Raw genomic sequence first — 25,651 nt, forward strand, 5'->3', positions numbered from 1 at the left:
ACTGTGCCATGTACCCTGTGATCTCTAACTGTCGTCACTGTGTGGTGGGAAAAAGTACAGTGCTAAATGAACTCAGGACAGTCACTCCAGCTCTTGATATTTAAAAAGTCCCAGTCTAATAATAATGGTCTATAATCCTTTTTATATTTTTAAGCACTCTCCAAATACTCATGGTTGGACTTGGTTACAAACTTTCTCAAAGTTGAGGAGTATTTGGATCTGGGCTTTAGGTTAGGGCCCATCTCTAATGTGGACTAAACACTAACTAAACCAAAGAAGTTTTTTGTTAAATAACAACTGCACATTCAGCATCTCCACTTTGCTCTGCCATCAGTTATACAAGTAGCTAGAGCCCCGGCAATGCTCGGTGTCTAAAAGACTCTTGACTACTGTGTAGCAAATAGCTGTTTGAGGATAAATGATTGCATTTTCTGTAAAGTAGGAAGACTAGTAATGGGGCACCTTTTATCCCAGCACTTTCTATAATAGGGGAAGGACCCTGTGATAGGGTGTTTACCCCATACTGGCAGAAAGGGGTTAATAGGGCCCCAGAGAGGCTGCGCAGAAAGCAGACAATAGGAGAGGGGCTGCAGGGAACAGCTAATCAGGTCCCAGGAGGCCTATGTAAGAAGAACTGCAAGGCAGAGCCTAGACAGTTACTCCTTGAAGTTTAAGGAGCGAGGACTGGGTGTCTGGTAGGCAGAAGGAAGCTAGCACCCTGGACAGAGCAGTGCTGCTAGCAGGGACCAGGGAAGCTAGAGAAGAGCTCCTGGTTGGCTGCTGGGATTTGCAGGCTGAGGCACTGAGGCAAGGACGAAGAGGGTGCTGGGTCCACTGGGGAAGTGGCCGAATAATTGGCTGCAGTCGCCGCTGGGGAAGTGGCGGGACAGTTGAATTGCAACACTCGCCCCCGGAAGCGGGGAGCACAGATCACGACACGGCTGCAGGGTTGTGTCATGAAGAGAATGTTGCGTTCCTTGGAGCGACGTGGGTCCGGGAGCAGAAGTGATGGTGGGCGAGGCACCACCAGGCGTGGATATAGTGATGTGTGGCGCTAATCCCCAAGATGATCAGTAGGAGGCACCAGCACGGTAAGTGGAGCCTTGTCACAGACCCCAACAGCCAACACTCAAACTTGGGTAACTGGAGTTAAGCTTCTAAGTAAGTGGCCTGACCTTAAAAATGCTGAGCACCTCTCAATGTCAAAGGGTGCTGCTGGTGCTCAGTGCCTCTGAAAAATCAGGTCGCTGACCTAGGTGCCTGGGTGTGGGTTCCTAAGTGTGAAAATGTTGTTGGTTGAAGTCCCCTTGTGCTGGCAGCGAGTGAGAGCCCTGTAAGTGTTAGTGTTGTGTGCCTGGCTTGCATGGTGCCATGAACCAAGCTAACTTATTACACAATGCATTAGAATACGCCTGCGGCCCAGCCTGATGTGCGGGATTTCTGTATTCCGAGGGGGAGAAGCCTCTTCTGTCCTGAGTCTACTGGGGGTGTCACCCAAGAGAACTGCATGGGCTATGTTCTGCTCCCAGGGTGTCAGAGGAACTAGGAGTTACTTGTATTGCATAGTAGGAGAACCAGGCTTTGGGATTTGGCCCCTTCTGCAGCTTGAAGACAGTCCTTCATCCTCTTAAAAGCTCCTAGGTAACAATGAGATCTATACTGTATTGAGAAGACAGATTAGCATCAATAGACTTTAAATGCTGAAATAGTTAAACATATCGATCTCCACTGCAATCCTGTTGGCTCCTGCCCCTGAGAAATTTAGGCTTTAAATTGTTTTGCCTTCTCTTCCTCTAAGAATGAGATTAGCAGAAGTACAAATACTCGTAGACATTCAATAAAAGCTGATTTTTTTTTTGGCTATGACCACACACAAAGTCCCTTGTCAAATCACTTTCAACAGCTCCAGTTGAATCAATGCTATTTTATCACGGCATCATCTAGGTACATAACCAACTTGCGCTCACGAATGACAGATGGCCAGATCCTCAACTGGTGTAAATTTGCATGGTTACCTTGAAGTCAATGGAGTTAGGGTGAATTACACCAGCTAAGGATCTGATCTGCTTCTGAAGTAGCCATTTAACAAAAGGTTTTATGGTATGCCCTGCAAAGATAGATTGTAATGATGTCTTCCTGGGTCCACTTGAGTCCGCCCCACCTCTTCATCATTCACCAGACTGCTGGTTCTGTGTTTTAAGTCTCTGGAGTCCGAACAGAGTCCATGCGCACTGTTTGTCTTGGGGTCCTTAGAGGATCTACACCCCAAGAGTTGGTCTATCTAGTGCACCATCCTGTTTACACCATACAGCCCATTGGCCAGACCCTGGAACCAATGCTGACCCCACAGGTTCCTCTGTATCTTAAACACATCCTCTCCCAAAAAATCCCACTGATGATATGAGCCTTCTGCATTGCAGATTAACACTCTCAGGTGCCCTGTGATTAGGTGTAGTACATACAGGACTCGAACACACAGCATTGTTCTTCAGTAGCATAACAAATACACAGATATACCAAAATAATAAATCTGATGTGTGGTTCTCTGCCTCAGTTTCCTCTCCACTCAAGAATATTCTTTGAGGTGGCGTCAGGGTCATCTGAGGCTCTCCAATGTCCTTCTGTTGTAGTGGTTGGGTGGGTTCTGAAACATGGAGCCTTCTCCTTTAGCTTGCCTCTTTGACTGTGGCTCATCTGTCCCCTTCCCTTCTCCTGCCCAAACTTCTTGTGTGTGAGTCTTTTCCCTTACGAGTCCTTTTTAAAAACCTGTTATGTCACTTCTGTCTTGTTGGCCTCCTTGGAGAACTTCCACTCCCTCCGTTTGCACCTGCCTTTAGACAAGAGGAGGAAGTATCTTCTCCCAGCTTGGACAACCCCTCTTAGGATATCTGTCCCTTGATCAGCCAATAATCCTTATAATTGGGCACTCCTCATTGTCCTCGGTCTGGCGTTGTAGATCCTGTCGGCAATGGTGGCTACCCAGAGGCAGAGGAACATTTGTGAAAAACCAGTTTGATGTCAACAACTGCATAATAATGCCATGATATCAACCTGAATTCATACATGTGACTTACGTTTCCAAAATCGTGTCAGTCTATTCCCATTGATACTCCACTTTACTTTGCACAAATAAATCAAACATCCTTAGTGTCTTGGTTGTATTTCTAGTATAACTTCACCATCAATATGTTGTGATCAACAATCTTAAAAAGCCACCAGCATCTTTATTGAGGCAGCACTCTAGTTCGTGTGTCCCCGCCCCCTCTTTTTTATATCTCTAGTGTATTTAGATACTGCAACTGGAATGTTTCCAGCAGCAATTCACATTTTAGAAAAATCACATCTTAAATGTAAATAGTTGTTCAATCTCCTGATCGGGTTTGGTTTTTCAAACAACAGAGTAACCAATAGGGGCTTCTAATGCTTCAGGACAAATCAATTTCTGTAATCAGCAGTGTGTTCCTCTAGCCACTTCTAATGATTTGGGCTAAATCCAATGTAACCTTGTCTGTATTGTTGAAATGCCTCTTACTGGGTGACCTCAGTAAAAACCAGCTTACGTTCGCTCTTCCATTTGAATTTGTTGGTATGTAGACTTGTTAGTGAAGCTGAAAAGGGGCTGTTTGGATGGGTGGTTAGAGCAAAGCAGTTGGGAGCTCGGATAATCATAAAGGCCAGTCTGAGCTGAAGGTTTTGACTTCCCTGTGTGACCCCTGGTAAGTCACGTTACCTTTCTGTACATAATGGTATGCGTACCCTGCCATCTACAGCGTGTGTAGATGTACTGAGCTAGCTTTAATCTAGCTAGTTTGGGTACCAGAGAGTGAAGCCGCAGCTGCTTGGCTTTGTGCAGCTTGTTTAAAAGAGTACAGACTAGCGGATCTGGGAATTAGCTTGATTAAAATGGAGATGTCCAGGGAAAAACCCTAGAAGCAGTGGCATTGTGTTTTGTTTCTCCCGTGTTCTTAGATTCTGAACTCTCAGAGCAAGGACTGTTCTGAAATATTTAGAAAGGGCCTGGCCTGGAGTGGGTGCTAATACAAATAAATACCTGCAAGTCTCATTGCATTTTTCTTCCTTTGGTCAATCTCACGTTTAGATAGAAAGGGGAATTGGATCTTCAGTTTTATCGGCTCACATTGGCCGCTTATTTTATTGTATCCTGAGCCTCACACATAAACATCCGAGATCTAGGGAATGTTCCCAATTGAGTTGGGTAGGCTGGCACGTACTGTAAGTTGCCATATATTCCTTCTCTATCTCCTCCACAGTATTCCAAGTAACAAACCGTGTGAACGGGATCACGGAAATGCATTACAGGTAGGCTCGTAATGAAAATCAGTACAACTAGATACTTCTCTGACTTATGTAAACCATATTAAGGCCTCCCAGAAATGTACCCTGTTGTGTTTGATGTCTAGCTAAGAATCACCTCTTGGGTGACCGAGTTGTTTGTGATCACCTTTGGTAGTTGCCTGAGATAGGTTTGACTAGACCTAGAAAATGTGTTAATATTCCTTAACATGGCCTGTTAATGAACAGTGCATCACAAATAGCAACCTGCAAAAAACAGGCTTTAGAATCTTTTTTTTTTTCCCCCTCCACAGGAACCTACTGCTCAAGGCATGTTGGTAGATTTCCAGCCTCATTCCACTGTAGCAGTAGCATGGTGAAAAGTAGTAAGCAGTCTCCTTTGTTCTACAATTCATTCCTATGCTGCCTTGCTTTGCCTTATTGATAGGGCTGGGATATGGAATGTCTTTTCGCTGCCATGATCTAATCTAATCGTATTCCTGCATGGACACTACCTTTTTATATACAGTTGTAATAAAAAGATGAATAGTGTTGCTGCAGTGCATAAAGTATTACAACATTAATGATGCAGTCTGTCTTCTGCAGCCAAGGTAGCAAAGAAAGAATTATACTGTCCTTCCTGGGCGTAATTTCAGCACCAGCTGTGTGGACTGTTCCTCAGTAAAGATACTCCCAGATACAACAAGTATCCCCATCTCCCCCTTGCCGGTATTTAGATGATCTAGCACAGATCTTTCTATATACAAAAAAGGGGGGTAAGATATATGCCAAGTGTTCTTTGCAAATCAGAAATAAATGCATGGTTTGTGCATAATCACTTTAGAAAAAAAATCTAAGTTTTCTTCCTGATGAATTCAAGTAGGATGATACTTGTTAGCATTTTGGCAATTGTAGAAATTTGAGATGGAAAAGACTTGTTGGCAAAATGCTACAGAGGACTGTAATTTTGGGTGCCCTGGGATGGTTTTGAGCTATTCCAAGTTGAACTCCTGAAATTAGAGAATACTTCTGAAAATTTTGGCCATATGTAGGACAGATCACTTCCATAGGCATCCGTAAGCGGCTCAACAATGGGTGAAGAGTACACAATGTGGCCAGTGTAGTTTTGTTCGGTACAGTGAATCAAATTCAGACCTAGTATCGGTGGATGCATCTCTGATGCAGAGTTGGTCAGGAATTTTTTGACGAACCCCCCTTTTGCAAAAAAAATCAAAATAGTGAGGTGTCAGAATCAAAAGTGTTCGTGAAATGGTTTTGACTTTGGTTAATCTCCTGACTCAAAACATTATTTAAAAATGTTGACATTGTCAAAATGCTTCATTTTAACACTTCAGAAAATATTTTGATTTTTTTTTTTAGATGAAATGAAATGTTATTAGATTTAGACTAAAGGAAAGAAAAGAGTCAAAACTGAAACTAAACATTTTGAAATTACTGCAGTAAAACATTTTGTTGGGTCTGAAGCAAACTTTTTTTCAGATTTCTGGTTCAAAAAGCACCAAGTTCAACCGCTGTCCTGGTTTGAGGATGGGAAAATGTGGATACCTCAGATTCTTTGCAGGATGGGAAAATAGCGTCCCATCCAGCTGTTCTCTGAAGCCTTTTACTTACAGCATTAGGCTTGCAAAAGAAGTCTGTAATTGGCACCTATACGTGCCTCATTATGGATGGTGCTGAATTCAGTATGAGTTAAAGACACCCAACACCCTGCAGGGTTCTAACCCTGTCTCTTCCTGCCTGGGGTGCGGACTCATGTTCCCGTGTCCGTTCTCTTTCTCTGTAGCCTACTTCCACCATTTCTCTATCCCTTGAAACAAGGGGAAGCCAGGACACACAGCTGCTGCAATCTCAGCCAGCAGGGGGCGTTTTTTGCATGACACAGCCACTGATCTGCAGCACATTAATTAGCTGATTACACTGCTAACTCAACATGAAGCTGTGTTATTCATGCGCAGACTCTGTTAAAATAACGCTAAGTGATCTGGCTTAACACAACACAAGGTCTGGCTAATTCCAGCCTGGGCTGGCTGCAGCTGTCAAAGGATTATTTTGCTCCTTTAGAAAACAAATGACAGTCATTTTACTCCAGTTCTTGATAGATCCTCTTTAATAGGTTCATTAGTGCAAATTTGTGCAAGATGCAGTCTTCTGAACGAAATGCTGCCCTTTGATCTGGCTAAACTTGGTAACAACATAATATTTAGCACACTAAAAGCAGGGTCCCTTCCTAACCTGCCCTAGAAACACAGTTCACACACTGTAAAATGCAAACGTGTGCTACTTCCTGACCTTGGTTTATTAACAAAGAAAACAGCAATGAGATAATAAAGTCCTGTTGGTGCCTTGCCAGATATAGCTGCTCTGAGGGTTCCTCCCTGCAAGACTGCTCAGCCCACATCCTATATCCTCTCTCCATCTCCCTTAAATCCAACTAGGGGGAAATTATGTCCTCGGTAGAACTCCCTGAACCCTTTTTCAGGGGAAAAAAATCCTGCAAACTAGGCAGTTATTTCAGGCAAACGCCGCCATCTGGATTTTTGTTACACCAGTTCTATGCTGATAGCATTTCGTATGCTTAAATGGAGTCACTCCAGTGTAAGTGAGGGGAGAACCAGGACCATAGTTCTTTTCATTTTCAAATTGCTTTACCAATGTGCGGCTAAATTCTGTGCTGGCTTGGAGCCTTGTGGAACTTCAAAGGGTGTACACCGGCCCTCAGTGCAGAATCTGGACCAATACTAGCTAGCTTTTCCTCAGAGCTCCCTTGTGAGGCAAGCAAAGTATTAAGATAAGTTGACTTCAGAGTAGATTTGGTCATTGATAGGACACACAGACACCCCTCCTTCCCCCCCCCGGTAATAAACGCATTCAGTGGTCAGCATAAATGAGAGGGGAATTTGGTTGCTCATTAATAACACTTAGTGCTTCCCACTTGCATTATTATTATTACCCCCATTTACAGAAGGGGGAAAACTGGGCCAGATTGGTGAAGTTTCCATTGGCCTCAATAAAAGTTAGAATAGAACTCGGGACTTCCAGGCTGCCATTCCTCTGATCAGGCCACTAGACAGTACCCCTCTACATTTATTGTATTGTGTATGCAGCTCAGGCTGTGCATCTAGATCAATAAATTGGAAGAATGTACTTCCCTGGCCCTACATACCCTCTCTCTTACAGTGTCTTGGGACTGGTTCAATAGTCTTTTTAAAAACCCTCTCGTTTTGAAACGACCAACCGACCTTCTCTTTAGTTGCACAGAAATCCCGATAGGAAATGCGGGTTCAATCCTGCAAGAGACTGAGCGCCCTCAATTCCCATCACTTCATGGAAAGCGGGAATTCAGGGCGCTCAGCACCTCACAGGAGGCAATTGGCACCTTGTAGGGCTGGCCTTTAAGGGTATGTCTACACTGCAATCAGGAGGCATGATTGCAGCACGGATAGGTGCCGCGAGCTTGCTTAAAATCACTGTAGTTGCAGTGGCATGGGCGGTGGCGTGGGCTAGTTGCCCGAGTACTATTCTCGCCTCCCTCCCCCCGCCCCGCTCCAGACTCAAGGTATGTATTCGCCACGGGCTAGCCCGCCCCACACTGTTGTTTTTAGCAATCTAGCTCGATCCAAGCTAGCTTGGCTATGCCTACCCATGCTGTCCAGCTGGCAGTGGCGAATAATGGATGGTTACAAGGGTCGGTTTGCTTTGCCCGTGTGTGTGTGTGTGTGTGTGAGAGAGAGAGAGGGTGGGATGTGAGACTAGAAATGCTTCATTATCTGTCCTTTATGGAAACTGCCGCCTCATTTTTTTTGCAGGAAACCACACGTGTGATTAACAGTTACCAGGCACCGGCTGCCGGGCAGCTTGGGGTCTCGGATTCTTCTTTTTCTCACCCATCTTCTTTTTCTCACCCATCAGCTCTGACCCTTAGCTCAAGCAGAACCTTTGCATTAAGGCTTTCATTATAAATCAGAGGTAAGCACTGACTGTGGACCGCAAGTGAGTTAGTGTCCTCATGGCCCACAATCATGTGCAGAAAATAGAGAGAGATGGGGGTGGGGGGTAGCCATCTGCGATATACATCTCAGTCACTCAATCATCTAGTTTTGCACTCAAATTGCTCAAGGCAGGGAACGCAAAGTATTAAGATAAGTTGACTTCAGAGTAGATTTGGTCATTGGTAGGACACACAGACACCCCCCCCCTTCCCCCCCCCCCCCCCGGTAATAAACGCATTCAGTGGTCAGCATAAATGAGAGGGGAATTTGGTTGCTCGTTAATAACACTTAGTGCTTCCCACTTGCAGATCTGAAAGTGCTTCACAAAGGAGGTTAAGCCCCAGTACCCTCATGTGACTGCTGGGAACCAACCCCCCGAGAGAATGAAGTGATTATGACTTTCCAAATGACACTGGAGACCAGCTGGGAATCTAAGATGATCTCTCGGCTTCCACTCCCCTGCCCTGCCCACTGGACAACACAACTTCCCCACTGGATAACAGAGACTTCTGGGCCACACCTATTAAGGAAACACCATGTTTTGTGGTATGCTGCTATGCCATGGAGCCCTCTCAGTTCCCTTTCTCATTGTGTCACATTGCGTCAGTGCTTCCATCTTGATCTGATTTCTCCTTCGTACCCACAGATTCATTTACAGCTGTTTCCCAGCACCTCTCTCGCACTTTCATCCATCTGAGATGCAGAGAGGAATGCTGCGTGGGTGGCAGTCCCTACCGCTGACAGCAGCTGGGCATCGAATCTAAGAAGAGTAGACAGAGGGAGGTGTGAGCAAGATCTGATTCAACAGAGCCCAAAGACGCTGCTAGTGCTTCATCTCAGTACTTGCTTGCCTAGGCAGCACAAGACACAGGCATCACTTAAGGGCTTAAATGCTTTGCGGGCTCTCTGTGCAGGGGCGACTTGCCCATGGTCACACAGGGAGGCTAGGGACTGATCCCAGATATTCTGAGTCTTAGTCCTGTGCCTTAACCACGTGGATGGCTGAGAGGGTGAATTACGGGCTAAGGAACGTCTAGCTGGTTTGAAACGAACCAGTGGTGGTTGTGATGGAAAAGCACTTACCTGCCGGCCTACGTGAAATGGGTATCCACAATACAAAAGCAACACTGCACATGTCACCGACTAGCTAATTGAAGTGAGGCCTAACTTTTGATGGCATTTCTCTGTCTCTTCTGCCCTGACTTTGAAATACCACCTCCGATCAATTTCAAGGAAAGCTGGAGGCATCGCTGGGTAGAACCCTATTGATCCCGATGGCAACTGGGAAACCTGACCGCTGCACCCGGTGCCCACTTGGTGCGGCAGGCAGAGGGGCATTGTGACATCAGCGGTAACTCAGCCAGTCATCATCCCCTCCCTCCTGTTATTTTCATACTTCAGTCCCACTGGTTGAAATGAATTGGCAGATGAATGCGGGTTGGGGACTAAGGTGCTTTGCCAGAGTTGGGGCTCTGGGGGGTTCAGAACCGGAATATCTGGGGCTGCTTCGGATCAGGAGCTGTATTGGCTGAGTGGGAGGAGGCGGGAGGTTTGTCCTGTGACTCCCTCCTTGCCTGGCTCAGGTGGGATCATTTACCTCTGCCCAGTCACAACTGTCTTAGTTCCTCTAACCAGGGCCCGTTTGGTGCTGCAAGCAGAGCGCTTACTTGAGGGAGCGAGGGATGACTGGTTGAGTTACCTCTGATGTCACAATACTATTGTTCTGGCCCCTCTGCCTGCAGCACCACTTGGGCCCAGTTAAGGGGAGGTTGTTGCTGTGAAACCAATAAAACAACAAAGAGAAGAATGGGAGTGGCTTCGATGACGTAACAATACAATGTCGGTTTAGTGGCAGAATTCTGTAAAATTGCTACAGATTGAGGGATACAGACTGTATTCCTGCCCCTCCTGCCATCTCTGCATGAATCTGTGAGCCTCATGTTACTATTACAGTTAGGTTAATTCTTGTGTGGCGCAATAGTGAGTATTTTAGCATAACCCTAAATGCAGATGGAACTTCATCTGTTACATAGAACTTTTCAAATGCAGTTGAGGCTCAATGGATTATTCGCTGGTCTAAATAGCTAGAGCTTCATAGACTTCAATGTTTATTTCATAGACTATCAGGGTTGGAAGGGACCTCAGGAGGTCATCTAGTCCAACCCCCTGCTCAAAGCAGGACCAATCCCCAGACAGATTTTTGCCCCAGATCCCTAAAAGGCCCCCCTCAAGGATTGAGCTGACAACCCTGGGTTTAGCAGGCCAACGCTCAAACCACTGAGCTATCTTCCCTCCTCCCCGCCTATACTTCAGTGGAAGCCTTATTAAACCCTTTATGTAAGTTTCATTTGCATATTTGCAATTCAGTGTCCGCTATGAGCGTTCTGCTTTTGAAGACCGCTGATAAAACCTGACTAGATAACCCATGAGTACAAACAAACAGACAAATCAAGTGTGTTTTGACCATGGCAACATATAACTCTGGCACACAGTTGGCATTTCTTGGTAAACAAAATCTAAACGGAACAGTTTGTTCTCATTAAAATGTAAGCCTATACATTGTAATAATGAACTGACCAGTCTCTCTCCCTGTCTCTGCTATATTTTGTATCTTAATAAGGGAACCCTCTGAGAGTGGGGGCATCTTTTTTTTCACCCTACAAAACTTCTGCTTAGAACTGACATTAAATGACAACTGGAATGGCAATCGGCAGTGTAGTGAAACGAGTGGGGACTTTCATTCTCCGTTGCTAGACATGGAGTTTCATTACCTCTTACTTCACAGTGGGAGAGATTGTGGCTTTCAGCACAGCCTCAGCAAGGAGGGGTGTGGGAGCTGTACCACCCCAGAAGTAGCCTTTGGAGGCACTGTGATCGCTGAGTCACAATTCTGTCACTTCTTCCTATAGGTGGAGTTGGTGTAGCGATTGGGTGCTGGCCTCTATCAGCAGCTAATGACACTCACCCCCAGTCAGCTGAGCCGTGCAGGCCATTGAATGGGAGTGGTCTAGCTGCAGCTTTGTCTGTATGCCTCTATACCTGCCCTAGAGGGGAATAGGTGTATGCATAGACCGTCATACTCCAGCACCCCTGGACCTAACGTGCCATCTTACCCCTGCATGCCTACAAAGGGGTATAAGGTCTACGTTCCCCTCCCATCCCTAAATTCAACCCTGGTATAACTCCTCCTCAGGGAATTTGGCCCCTGATGTTTTGTACAATTACTGTTCACACCAATCAAAGAGGCAGGGCCTCCTTGTGTGAGGTACAGTACAGACCAAAGACAAGGAAGACAGTCCCAAGAGAGCGACCCTTTTATTTCTCTCCTGTTTTCTGGAACAGGATCTTTGACGACGTATCTCCGGAGATGGATTTTTCGGGGAGTGATCTTATTCTACCAGTGGTGGTTGGGGTTTTTTTGGCAGCACTTTGTCTGGAGATTTGGTCCTGGCAGCATATTGGTATCCTCAGGCTATCTAATTATTTTGCTTCTGTAGGCACACCTAGAGGACGTGCTCCATCTGAACGCAATGGCAAAACTCCCATTGACCTCACCCATGCAGGGTCTGGCCCTGATAGCACTCGGCAGAAACCAATTCCACAGTCAAACACTAGGCCCCAGTCTTGCAAGACACAGAGCACCCTGGCAGAAGCTAATGCGTGTGCAGGATCGGGCGCTCTCATACTTAGCACAGTATGCTCTGACATTTCATTCCCCAGTGCCTCTGTCACAGAACCCCAGAGAAGTAGTTAATTTTGGATATTACAGATGGTGCCAAAGATTCATCTTCCCTGGAGCTTTTGTGTTTCTTAATTTTAGTTGATTGATTACAATGACTTGGCTATTACTGTTTTGAAGGGAACATTCTCCCTCTCTCTCCCCCCCGGTTGGTTTCAGTTATACAGAATACTCCTGGGGCAGGAAAATGTCACAGCAGACAAATTGTTTCTGGAGAGGCTGCCATAAGGACCCAACGGCAGAGGCGAGATGTTCTGTAACAACACATCCCCGGTGAAATGCCATGTTCCCAGTTTAGCTGGTGCTCGTGGGTGGCCCAGGGGTGTTGCTTGAACTGTGCTGGGGAAACAAAACACATCCTATGGTCCTGATCCAAAGCCCAGTGAAAAGACTCTCATTGACTTCAATGGGTTTAGGATCAGGTCCTGTATGTGACTAACTCTCCTATCGTTGTTGTTTTGTCAAGGTTTCAAAGCTATTTTTCGGATTGTTCTTTTCCATCAGAAAAACTGTATTGCAAACAAGACAGTCCTAATCGTTCTCTTTCACAGCAAAGGCGTTTTGATTTGCCGATGGTAATAGCCTTGAATGAGGACGATATTTAATGACTGGCAAATGAAATAGCGTCCCACAGAATTAAGGTCCAGCGAGTTCTAAGAAACTTTGCACAGCCACCGCGTCTAGCAGAGGAGTTTATTACTAGCAGGTGCCATTCAGATGTCCTTTGCTTTTGGTGTTTGTTTGGAAATCCTTAAGCCTAAGGCTATTCAGATTCCTGTTGGTTGCTGCCCTGAGTAATTCTGTGTATTTGGATCCAGCCTATGAGAGAGTCTGCAGTAGTGTCCTGAAGGCGCAAATGAAATTTCTCTGTTTGGGGTCTGATTGAATTACCCAAACCTATTGGATGGAAAGGCTCCTGTTGTTATGATAGGTGCTGTGCAAACCTGGTGAGAGACAGGCCCTAATCCAAAGAATTTACAATGAAAACAGCGAAGACTGACAAAAGGTGGAGACAGAAGACGAGGCACAGAGGGGGGGAGTGACTTGCCAAGGTCACACAGTAAGTTGTGACAGAGCCAGGAACCGAGTCCAGATCTCCTGCTTCCCAGTCTGGTGTCGTCATCCCTAAACCACACTGACATTAACGGGCTTTGAATCAGGCCCTAAATTAGCAGTGGCTTCACTTGTCTACTGTCCCCTTACTCTCTATTTATACATCACGTACTTGTAAATGTAAGGATTGGAATTTAGGATAAACCAGTAATAATTGCAGCTTAAAACCCTTTGAGCTTAAGTTCTTAGAACAAAACTGCTTGTTTTCTTTCTTCAGTGAGCTGCTGTTTCTGGCGAGGTTGCTAGGGATCTGTTGGTGTTTCCTGCTGCTTCAGTCGGTACAATAACAAATAGTTAGATTGCAGCAGTGTAAAAAATATAAATTCCTGTAGTGCACATAGATGTTCAGGCAGATTCTTAGCTGGTGTAACCAATGGAGGAGCGTTGCCAATTTACACCCCCTGAGAGCCAGCCTGGGTTCACCCGTTTATTCATATATTGCCGGTGTGCCTGGCCATCAGGCCTATCTTCAGCGTCTTGAGCCTGGGAGGAGGAAGAATTTTTTCTTCTTGAGGATGCTACTGTTCCATTTTCTTCTTCCATAGATGTACTAAAGCTGTAACTCCTTCAGGGCAGTTGTGACACTATTCTTGCTGTCTGGGTATGCAGGCGCTGCTAACGCCTGGAGGAGAATTTAGCATCCTTGGAGACGATGGATATCTGTCATTTAAAGTCATAGGGCCAGACTTCATTTTGCTCCACTGGTGTAAATCCAGTGCAACTCCAGAGTCAATACGTTATTCTGGATTCACGCTGGTGCCACTGAGATCTGAATTTGACCCTTCTGCTGTTATTTTTAGCAACAAAGCGCAAAGCCCCAGCAAATAAAAATCTCATGCAGATGCTAACTGGGCCAAATTCTGTAGTTCCATTGACTTCAGTGGCAGTTTTACTTGAGTAAGGAGTTAGGGGATGTGGCTATTTGGTATTAAGGATTTAAGTTCTATTTCCCCTTGTTGTTCCTTTTAAGATATCTAGCGCAAAAAGGGTGCAATTTTATATATAAGCTTAATCTATGTATTCCGGGCTCTGGTTAACTGGTAAAAATCTAGAGCAATTCCACTGACTTCAATGGAGATTCTCTGGATTGACACCAGTGTAACTGAGAGCAGAATTAGGCTTTTCGGTTTATACCTGAGAGGCATGATTGGGTGGAATAAATGATGCCAGTGTTTTGAGAGAATCTGTATGAGGTTTTTTGTTTTTTTTTCTCAGCATGTTTTGTGTATGTGTGTTAAATATACACACTCATGCACACCCAGAAAATATGCATATGTACCTATCTGCAAGTGCACTCAGAGGGCCAGACCATCAGAAGGTATAAATGAGCATATCTCCATTGAATTCAGTGGGATTATACTAATTTATATCAGCTGAAGATCTGCCCAAAGTATTTAATACAGTGTCTGGCTTTTACTCTGTTAGCTTTATATCAGAGACTCTGGCCCAGCACAGAGCCTGGTGGGGAAGGGGAAAGGGTTACTTTGCATTCTGAATTCATTCTCTGTAGGCTAGAACATTTAATGATCCAATGAAAATTCGCTAGATTTGAAAGCAGATACTGTCTGAATACTGATCAGGGTGATACATTCTTGCCCCTTGAATGTGTCTCTTCCTCTTTACACGTGTACTCGAGAAAAAACAGCTTTGTCCTTTGTAATATGGATCGCTGTCTGAGACGCATAAGTTTCAGTACTTCGCTGATGCTTTGGACCCTGTAAGAGGAAAGTGTGATTCGAACAGCCTCAGCTTTTACATGATGAAGAGGGAGAAGGGAAACAGTCATTTGCCGATGAAACATCCTACTGTTTTGAACACTGAGCTTGCTTCAGAGCACAGGCCAGGCGAGAATCTATTGTACCTGGCAATGTGTAAACGGTGACAAAGGGTAGAGATGCGGAGAAGAGGGTGGTGATAGGGAAACCTTTGGTGTGATTTTCTTGATGCTGCTGCTGTTTGGTAATTTTGTACGCAGCTAAAGTTCAACATTTACATTTAAACAGAGTTTTGAAATCAGATCACAAAAGGGCCGTAGACCCTTTTTTCCCCTAATATCTACTTGGTAGTTTGCAGCTATGCACTTCTTCTTTCACTAGGGCTGGGAACAGGAACTTGGGACGAGACCCGAACTGGCTGCAGGTGGATTGGTTTCAGACAGGAAAGTGCAATGTCCTGCTTTTGGAGAGGTATTTTTGGTGCCCTGTTATTTAAAGTTGTTGGGAAGAAACTTTGATGGGAGTGCATGATACAGCACCCAAAGACTGACCAACCTGTTCAGTGCTATGGCTTTGTTAGGCCATCTGCAATATCTGGATTAGAAGATGAAAGCAGAAGAGGGGAGAAGGATTATTTAGGATTGTACAAAAGGGTATAACCCAAAGGAACTGGGGATGAGAAATATGAAAGTGTAATAAGAGGAGGTGTAATCCTTCCTGTTCATTCATATGAACCTAATCCAAAGTCCACTGTAGTCAATGGTTTGGGTTTTTTTTCCATTGGGAAATCAGGCCGTAGTAGGGATGAGCAAACTTTTTGGCCCAAGGGCCGGGTGGGGAAATTGTATGTAGGGCTATGAATGTAGGGCTGGGGCAGGGGGTTGGGGTGCAGGAGGCGGAGTGGTGGGAGGCGGCTCAGGGAAGGGGGTCGGAGGGTGGGATGCAGGAGGAGTTCGGGGTGCGGGCTCTGGCCTGACACCACTTACTCGAGTGGCTCTGGGGTGGCAGCAGCGTGCAGCGGGGCTAAGGCAGGCTCTTGGAAGTGACCAGCATGTCCGGCAGTGGCTCCTGGGGGTGGGGTAAGGTGGGGCAGGCAGCTCTGCCACATGCTGCCCTTGCCTGCGGGTACCGCCCCCGAAGCCCCCATTGGCCGCGGTTCCCCGTTCCCAGCCAATGGGAGCTGCAGGGGGGAGGGGAGGGCGGTGCCTGCAGGCAAAGGCTGTGCATGGAGCCCTCTGATGCCCCCCCGCCCAGGGGCTGCAGAGACGTGGTGCTGGCTGCTTCCGGGAGCAGCGTGGGGCCCGGGCAGACAGGGAGCCTGCCTTAGCCCCGCTACGCCACAGGGCTGGCAATACCGCGGGCCTGAGCGAAAGCCCTGACGCGCCGTAGTTTGCCCTCCTTGACATAGGCCCTTATGGAAAAATCCTATAGAACTTAATAGGGATGAAATTAATAGGGTTTTACAGAAATTTAATTGGGTTCCATTAAATCTTTACAAATCTATAGGGCCAGATCTTCAGTTGGATGAAATCAACAGCAATGTTCTGATTCACACCAGCTGAGGATCTGGTCCTAACTGAGTTTAATACCAGTGGGTGAGGTCCTTTCTATAGGTTTTTTTTATTTTTAATCTGTCCTGTAGCATTCAATAAAAAGGCTAGAACTCTATTAAATTCCATAGGATGGCTCAGAAAACCCACAGCAAAGTGGTGGTTTTCTGTTAAATTCTATAGGGCTTTTCCACAAGAGGAGCCTGTCATCCACTGACAGGTCTCGTTTGAACAGCGAGCTTCTGATTTCCGTGTGATGGTAAGGACAAGTTGGCATGGAAATGCCTCACTCAGCTGGTGGCACAGTGATCCCTTAACCTTGGCTTCACTTCAGGCAGCCCAAAAATGTATGTTCCACTACTAGGAGACATACAGTCCTTGCGCAGTATATTGAAAAGAGTGAGGAAAAAGGAAACTGAAGTTTTCAAGTGTGTGTATGTGTGTGTGTGTTTTTTTTTTTTTGTTCTTTTTTTTTTTAAAAGAAGACAAGTTAACAGCAGCCGACCCAAAGGAGAAGCCCCCTCTGTAATCAGCCCTTGCACAGAACTTTAGCGCAGGCTTACAGGAAGTGGTGAGAGTGACTTTCCTCCCACGGAGCTTGAGCTAAAGGCACGGAATAGCTGAAGGGAGCACACTTCATGCACCAGCTGTGCCCACTGGCAGAAGTGCCCCGTCTTCCTGTTCGGCTGCAAGCAGTGGGGCCAGGGTATATGTGCAGTCGGGTCTGGGGGACATCGCCAGCGACGCTAGGAAGAGTGAGCACTGCCAAGCAGCCACGATGTTTCATAGGAAACGCAGCGTCTCGTTCGGAGGTTACGGATGGTGGGTGACTTTTACCATTCACTTTGTGGGGCAACGGGCAGGGGGAGGGGCTTTTTCTTCCGTCTTTGGTTTCTCTGAGGTAATTTAAAGGGGAAAACCCTTTGGTGTTGATCGTGTCCTGCTTTGAAGTAGAACCTGCAAAGGAAAGTATCTTCCTTGTGCATTGTGAGAAGGGAAATATCTGAATGCTTTTGATTTAGACCAGGGGTGGCCAACCGGAGAAGGAGACAGAATTTACCAATGTACACTGCCAAAGAGCCACAGTAATAAGTCAGCAGCTCCCCCACCCCACTCCCAGCGCCTCCCGCCCCGCTGATCAGCACCTCCTGCTCCCTCTCCGCACCTCCCAATCAGCTGAGGAGGGGAGAGGGAGGAGCGAGGACACTGCAGGCTCAGGGAATGGGGCGGGAAGGGGTGGAGTGGGGGCAGAGCCAGGGGTCGAGCAGTGAGCACCCCCCAGCACATTGGAAAGTTGGCGCCTGTAGCTCCAGCCCCGGAGTCGGTGCCTATACAAGGAGTCGCATATTAACATCTGAAAAGCCACGTGTGGCTCTGGAGCCACAGGTTGGCCACCCCTGATTTAGGGACTTGGTCTTCTTTGATTCCCCTCCTGAGATTTGAAAGGGGCAGCCTCTCTTAGCGTAGCGGTTGGTGCTTTACAGTCCATTCACCTTTTGGCACAAACACATTGTTCACGTAAATGCAAAATTGCAAGGAGAGATCTGCATGAATTTCTAGGAGCTCCTCACTAGGTGTGTAATCTGTAGTAGCAGGGATGCACTGTGTAATGCTATAGTTAACCCAGCTATTTAGTGTCTCTGTCTCTTCCCCTTTCTTCTTCTAATAAATAGAGTATTGTGGTTTCAGTATACATGGAGGAAGAGTTTATTGCATTTCCCATCAAGAGATAAGCTTTGAATCCATCTCCTAAACTGTATTACCTGCATCCAGGGATCTTGCCTGATTTACTATGGACGCGGAGTCCAGGATGGGTTGTCAGTGACTGCTTGATTGCTGTACTCTTTATCCTTACTAGTTAGTGCTGGACTTGTCACCTGTCTCCTGATTTAAAGAAGCACATTCCTTTCCCCAGGGATATGTTGCTGTATGAGGGACTGATTGATATTACAATTTAATACCCTCTTCCCTGCTTCTAAGAAGTCCAAGTGTGGTATGTTGCGATCAGGCCACAGCAGGTAATGGATGTATCGGCAATTTCATCATCACACCAGTCATTAAGGTCTGTCTTCATCCACTGGACAGATGTAGCTTGGGCAGAAGAAGGTTCCCTTCAGGCCACCCTGCAAAAGTTGTTCATTCTAACTTCTCGGGGCAAGAGCATAGATTACTTTTCATTGCATATTGAGTCCTGAGTCTGCTAAACCAGCGCCCGTTGTGATGTTGGTTTTACGTAGAGCTGGTCGAAAAGGTTCTGATGGAACAGTTTTCTGTCAGAAAATGCTGATTAGATGAAATCAGAATGTTTTTGAAATGTTCCTTTTTGTTAAAAAATGTGACGAAAAATGATCCAAGTGCTTTGTTTTGATTTGATTGGTTAGATTCGTATGTTCTATATACAACAACAGTTGAAATAAAGCACTTTGATAAGGTCATTTAGATACTTCCAGACCAAATTTTTTTAGAATTTTTGTTTTGCGGGAAATTTTGACTCTTTGTTCTAATTTCAGGATGAAACTTTGAAATGTCATAATTTCCTATGGGGAAAAAAAATCTAGGCTTTGCCTGGTTCTAGTTTTAAGGCAGCCTGGCTGTTGCCCATGAAAAACTGGATCGAAATCCCAACAAACTCATTTGATGTAGACTATCAATGTTAACCGCTTCAGTCACTGACAAGCTAGCTCAAATAGAGGTTTTTCAGCTTGTGGGAGCTAGTTTCAATTTCCTCACTAGTTTCCTGAATCATCCAGTCCTTGTTCAGATTGTGTTTCCTTTCATACCTTAGTTGATGCTATGAATGGATCTAGTACTAAGCATAGAATTAAACAACAGGTAGTCACTGCACCTTTGCAGTTTCTTTCAACAGCATGTAATGAAGGACAAAGTACCAGCTGTAACTTTGAGTTTCCTGCCTCCATCTGCTTGTGTCACCATCTAAATGCTGATTCATTTTAAACAATATTGTTATGGATTTTTGTTTCTATATCTATATTTGTATCTAGATCAGTGTCTCCTTCATTCCAATATTGTCAGAAGTAGGGGAACATCTGCTAATTTATCTGGGCATAATCCATGTGGGATATGTGCTATAACACTGATTAGCAGACAGTGAAATGTGGGCTACAGGTCTTTTGTTGGGATGGGGGTGAGGGAGAATGGGTGCTATAGGAAAGGTCCCAAATGAGGTCGATGAGAGAAACACCACTGTTCCATACATCATTGGAAGATTTAGCAGGCAAGGTTAATGACTTCTTGGCAGCTGTTCAGAATTAAGGCTTCAGTAATACTAATACTTGGCTTATGCAGAGCATCTTTCACACGATTAGGCCTGAGTTTAGTGCCTCTGATCCTTTGACTCCTCTTTCTGTTGTACCACTCTCATTCACACGGAGTAGTGCTTACTCGCATCCCATTGAAATCCATGTGACAATGTGTGAGTCTGTACGACTTCGCCTGCAGAATCAGGCCCTCTGATAGTATCTGTTGCATGACAGAGCACTCTTCTATTATAGGGTTGCCAACTTTGTAATATTTAAAAATCAAGACACTCCAGTAGTAGTGCTAAAACCTCCCCCCTTCCCCCTGAGGCCCTGCCTCCCCTTCGCTCCTCTTTCCCCCTCCCTCCATTGCTCATTGCTTTTATCCTCCTGCCCTCCCTGCGGGGTCAGGAGCAACTCGCCTACAGAGCTGGGGCTGGGAGCTGCAGCCACACAATGCAGGTAGGAGGTGGCCCCGGCTGAGAAGGGTCTGTTGCTGGTGATGATTCAGTGCCTCCTCGCCTCCCCCGCCCACAGTAACCAGACATTGGGTGTCTGGTCAGTAGATCTGACAGGATATCATCAGGTCCCCTTTTCGACCGGACTTTCCAGTCGACAACCGGACACCTGGCAACCCTACGGTCTAAGGGCATGAGGTTATATAACTTCATTACTGGAGCTGATATATAACTGATCCGTATACTCCATAAGGTATGAGGGGAAGGGGAAGGTTGAATTCTAATGGGACTCGTGGAATAAAAGGTTAATCAAAGGAGTAAGGGTAGTAAGCAGGGCTTTGACTATATATATCACTTTAATTAAATAGAAAACTTTAAGAATCATGAGTCCTGAGAATAAGGTTTGCAGGAGCCCCTGACGTAGCAGTGTGATGTGTCTCCCTCTGCCCTCTGCTTGTGGGAACCTCACTGAGCTGATAGTGATCTTTTCCGATCTTACAACATTAGATGACATCTAATGAGGAGCAGCCTTGTGAATTTGGAGTGACACGTATAGACTCAAGTTCACATAATGCCATTGCAGCAACTTAGGTCAGAAATCTAGGGGGCACCCCACAAGCTGAAGTCTCTGGGAGCGGTGGATGCTCAGCTCTTCACCGAATCAGGCCATTTTTAGAAAGAACATTGGAATGGCCACGCGGGATCAGTCCAGGGATCTTCTAGCCTCGTATTTTATCCCTGACAGTAGCCAGCAGCAGCTGTTGCAGAGGAGGATGCTAAAAGTGCTGCCGACGGCAGTTATGGGACTCTTCAACAGGGAAGATTCCTAATCCACAATAGTTATGGAATTGGCTTAAGCACTGAATCATGAGGCTTTATAACCTCTCCAAAACCCTGGTTTGTTTCCTTAATATTCATGATGCTAACTCTGGGTATTCTTGTTATCCACACAAATGACCGTAGATGGATGTAGATGCTGTCTTCTGAAACTCACGTCGGGGAAATCTGGCTTTAGGATTTACTGTGGCAGGAGAAATCTAGCAGCTTCTGAAGCCAATGGGAGTAAGTAGCGCAGGATCAGGCTCTCTGTAACCATTGTAGTTCAATGAATTGTATGTGATACTGTTGATTTCCAAAGCTGACATTTGGCTGAATGTTAAGTTAAAAAGACAACCATGCCTCTGTGTTTGTTTACTAGGCAGGAAGTGATCTGCTAATTCACCCAACACCTGTATCTATCTATCTTACCACAGTAGTATATCTGTACATCTTGACAGACACACCCTTTCTGTGGGAACCCCGTGAACGAGATTTTACCATCAGGGAGGTTACTCAGCCAGACCTGAACTCATCTTCGAGCACTCAACGATTTCCAGCACTGGGTCTAACACAGATGCGATTTTTCTGTCTGCAATATTTTTTTGTACAGAGTAAATATGTCTGTTGGCCAGCTCCAGGGCTCTTTGCAATTACACCACAGCTTTCTGCTCTGTTTCTGTTGGTGATACCTAGTCAAAGGGCTGGACAAATCTTAACGAACTGAATCCTGTGGTGGGAAATTATTATTTTTTCCATTTCACAGAAAGGAAGAAGCAGCCAGGGTTCATATGATAGACTCCTGATATGCTCTTACCTGCTTTCATTCTCTTCCCTGCTCCCCGCCTCCGAGAGCTGGCAGTGAACAAGCACTATTTTGATGATCTTTTCGCAGGCTGATGCCAATGGAGACTGGCCTGGAAGTGAATCACTCCTCCCCCATTCCCCCCAGTCTGTTTCTCTTGCATCATGAAAGCGAGGGCTGCTACCAAACTTCTGAGTGAATGCTAGGGGAGCATGCGTCAGTGTGGGACACATCCTTGATTCTGCCTCCATGGCTGCGTAAGGACCCATTGGCCACGGAACCACTGTGTATTTGCTGTGCAATGGGTGGCACCGTGTGTGTGTTAGGATTTGGGGGGGGGGCCTGCAGGCATGGTACTTGCACTGCAACACATGGTGGGGACCGTGTGGTTCTGCACCACACGCAGGCTCATATAAAGTGTGAAGGCTACTGATTAAAACAGGTCCCAATTTTAGCCCCCTTGAAACTGTGGTTTCCTTAAGAGCAGTTGTTTTTCTATGAAGCAAAACAGCGACAGACTTTTTCCTTCTTGCATTTGCATTGGTATGAAATCCACTAGCTGCAGCTCTGCTGGGTTGTCTATGAATATTTCAGCACAGATCCTTTAGGAGTTAACGGTCTCATTTACCCACAGTACCCTTGGTTCATTTGCATCAGTAAAACGTTTAGGCAACAGAAATTTGCACCCCAAAAAAGATGCTTTAAGGTTCAACTTGCTTTACCAAGACCTGAGAACAGCATTATCACATAATAATGAATAATGCCTTTAAATCTGCCTTGCATGGAGCTAACCCAGGAGTGTGCAACTCCTGGCACGCTTTATCTTAGAAACAACAATGTGTCCACTCTTTGGGAGCGGAGAGTCTGAGCAGATGTTAAGGGGAAATGGTTAAATGACTGACGAGCCCATTAAAGCCTACGGGGAGATGTCCATTAACTTCAGTGAGACCTGGAGCCAGGGATCTCAGATTCCAGATCATGGGTCTGATCCTGCAAGCCTGACTCGGGAAGGAGCTCTTGCTCAGGGGAGGAGCCCCATTAGCTTCAATAGATTGAGCCCTGTGGGCTGCAACCCACTAGTGCAGGGATTCCCATGAGCTGTGTGAGTCTGTGACGGTGGCGGTCGGGAAGGCTGAGGGGGCTAACCCGTAGTATGGAGAGAGGCTTAAGTCTTACTTGGGCACTCTACCCCCAGGCCATCACCTTGCCCCACCTCACCTAGAGAGACCCCCCCCCCAACCCCTGCCCCTCAGAGGGGTTGAATGCCACAAACTGCCCACTGTTTGCATATTAACTATGCCTGCACCCTACATGGGGGCACTGGGACTCGAGGCTCCCTGTACTCTTCCCCCCCCTTCCAGTTGCCCCCCAACACAGAGTATAGGCATAATGTGTGTTTTATACAGCTCTGCAATACGTTTTCCTTAGGATCCCAAAGCCTCTGTATGCTTACCTTGTAAAAGGGGAATTTTGACTGGACTGTAGGGACTCCTGGAGTAACATCAACCCTTTGCATTTATATTGCGTTTCTCGTCTGGGCTCTCAAAATATGTGACGAAGGTGGGTAGGGAAACGGAGGCACAGAAACTGAGGGAAACTGGTGGGGAGGGAAACTGGGGCACAGAAAATGAGTAAGTCACCCAAGCCTTCCCAATGAGCCAGTGTTTGGGAACTAGAATCCAAATCTACTGAGTCCCAGTCATTTTTGACTCTATGAACTAGGGGAAAAATGAATTTAAAAATGGTTAGAGAACCCTTGTCGCACGGAGTCTTACAATAAACGTGGACTCGATGGGCGTGATCCAAAGCCCATTGAAGGTAGTGTGGGAGGTTTGATATTGAATTCAATAGGCCTTGCATCAGGCAGGCCGGCCCTGCCTGGATGCTTGTCACCCCAAATGCCGATTGGTTTCTCTTGAGTCTGAAAACAATTTGAATCTGGAGATTTTAAAGAAGGTTAATGTAACTTGTAAAGAATAAACTTTGCACTAGGCTCTTACAACACTTGGGAAACATTCTCTGCAGGAAGGGAGGAAATGCAAAAGCGTATACACACAGTTCAGGGGAAAGTTACATTTAGCATAACTGGCAATGGGATATTGTGCAATAGTTAACATGTGGGAAGGAAATGTGGGCTAAACCAGGCTTTATGAATTATTTTGAGACGTGAAAATGGAATGCTAACATATAGGCCTGCGAAGTATGAGCAAGAGTCTGCTCTCACTCCACTGAACTCGCCCCTCTGTTGTTAACACCATCAACTTCAATGGACCCGTGCTAGAATTATATTAGTTTAATCTGGAATTACATAATCTGGTGTTACATAATTAGCCCATGTGGTATGCTCTCAGTGGGGAAGCTCAGTCGTGGGAGAGGAGTTCTGTAAAGTTGCTGGTAGATGGGAAACAGTATTTCAACAGCATTAAATATTTTTTTTGATCACGCTGTAAAAGAATGATTTTTGGATAAAGGGAGTTAATTCCACATGACCGATAATGTTGCATTTGCAGTCACTGCCAATAGACATAGTTTTACGTTTTGAGATATTAATACTAGTTGCCATAATTCAGGTTAATATTATTGTGACAGGTTGGACCCCCATTCTGGGATGCCCCCGATGTACTGGGATTTCACTGAGCCTCTCTTGCTCAACCAGTTTGGGTTCCCGTTCACTGCTTTGCTGAATTAGGCTCTGTGTGAGAGGACTCCCCCTGCACTCACGTGCCCATCCCTTTTGGGAGATAAACCCAAAATAAAACCATCTTGCACTGTATAGAAAAATCTGCATAGCTCAAGCATAGAAAAATCTGCCCTCTTCCTCAACGTGAAGAGAGATGTGCATGATTCTTCCCCCCGTTATAAATTACATAAACTGGGCTTAATAATAAACAAAATGAGTTTTTATTAATGACAAAAGATGAATTTTAAGTGACTATAAGTGCTAACAGACAGAACAAAGCAGATTACTGAGCAAATAAAACAAAATACGCAAGTTAAATTCCATATACTTAAGAAACAGGTTACAAAATATAATGCCTTTCCCTAAATGTTATTTTAGGCAGGTTGCAAAGTTTCTGTGGTTTAGAGTTCCAGCCATATTTCTTTTCAAACTGGACCTCTGTCTCAGTCTGGACTCTCCCTTTGCCTTCCCTTCAGGTGTCTTTTGCAGTCTTTCTTCTTGGGCAGACAGAACATAAAGAGGAGGAGTTTGCTTTCCTTCCCACCCTTAAATAAGATTTGCATAAGGCGGGAATTCTTTGTTTCCCAAACTTGACCCCCCTTCCCTTTCAGTGGAAAGTGACAAGAAGTCCCAGATAATGTTTAGCATCAGGTGACAAGACCACCTGACCTAGTAGTGTCACAGTTACATCCCTGGATGCCTCCCAGGAGGGAGAGAGATTAGTATCTTCCTGGTCTAGTTGTTCCTTCATGAGGGCCCATCAAATCTGAAGGCCTGTCCTCTGGTAGGTGTCTCCCCAATACACACCCAGTTGTAATTGTTACATAGTCCATATTCTTAACTTTAGATACAGAAATGATACATGCATACAAATTGGATAATCACATTCAATAAATCATAACCTTTCCAATGATCCCTTACAAGACCCATCTTGCATAAAGTATATCTGTTATGTCATATCCATATTATAAGCATATTTTCATAAAGAATATGGAGCATAGCATCACAATTATTTTAATAATAAGGGCTCCATGGAGATAGACACTTATTAAAAGTACCAAATAAATAGATAATAGCTTGGGATCTCGTAAACCACTAGAATCAGACTCCAGCTACAATTTGACAGTACTATGTTGTATGTATACAATGTGTCACCTTTTGTCTGTGGATCTCAGAGCACTTTGAGTGGATCTCCTATAGGATATAGTGTCTCTG

The 25,651-nt window shown here is 45.5% G+C and overlaps 1 protein-coding gene across 1 annotated transcript in view; it reads left to right on the forward strand.

Annotated features, from left to right (window-relative positions):
* RAP1GAP2 (RAP1 GTPase activating protein 2) overlaps positions 1–25,651 on the forward strand; it is a 224,923-nt gene that overhangs the window by 3,982 nt on the left and 195,290 nt on the right. The window lies entirely within an intron of this gene.

This window comes from Trachemys scripta, chromosome 18 (assembly GCF_013100865.1).
Source record: "Trachemys scripta elegans isolate TJP31775 chromosome 18, CAS_Tse_1.0, whole genome shotgun sequence".
NCBI classification, from domain to species: Eukaryota; Metazoa; Chordata; order Testudines; family Emydidae; genus Trachemys; species Trachemys scripta.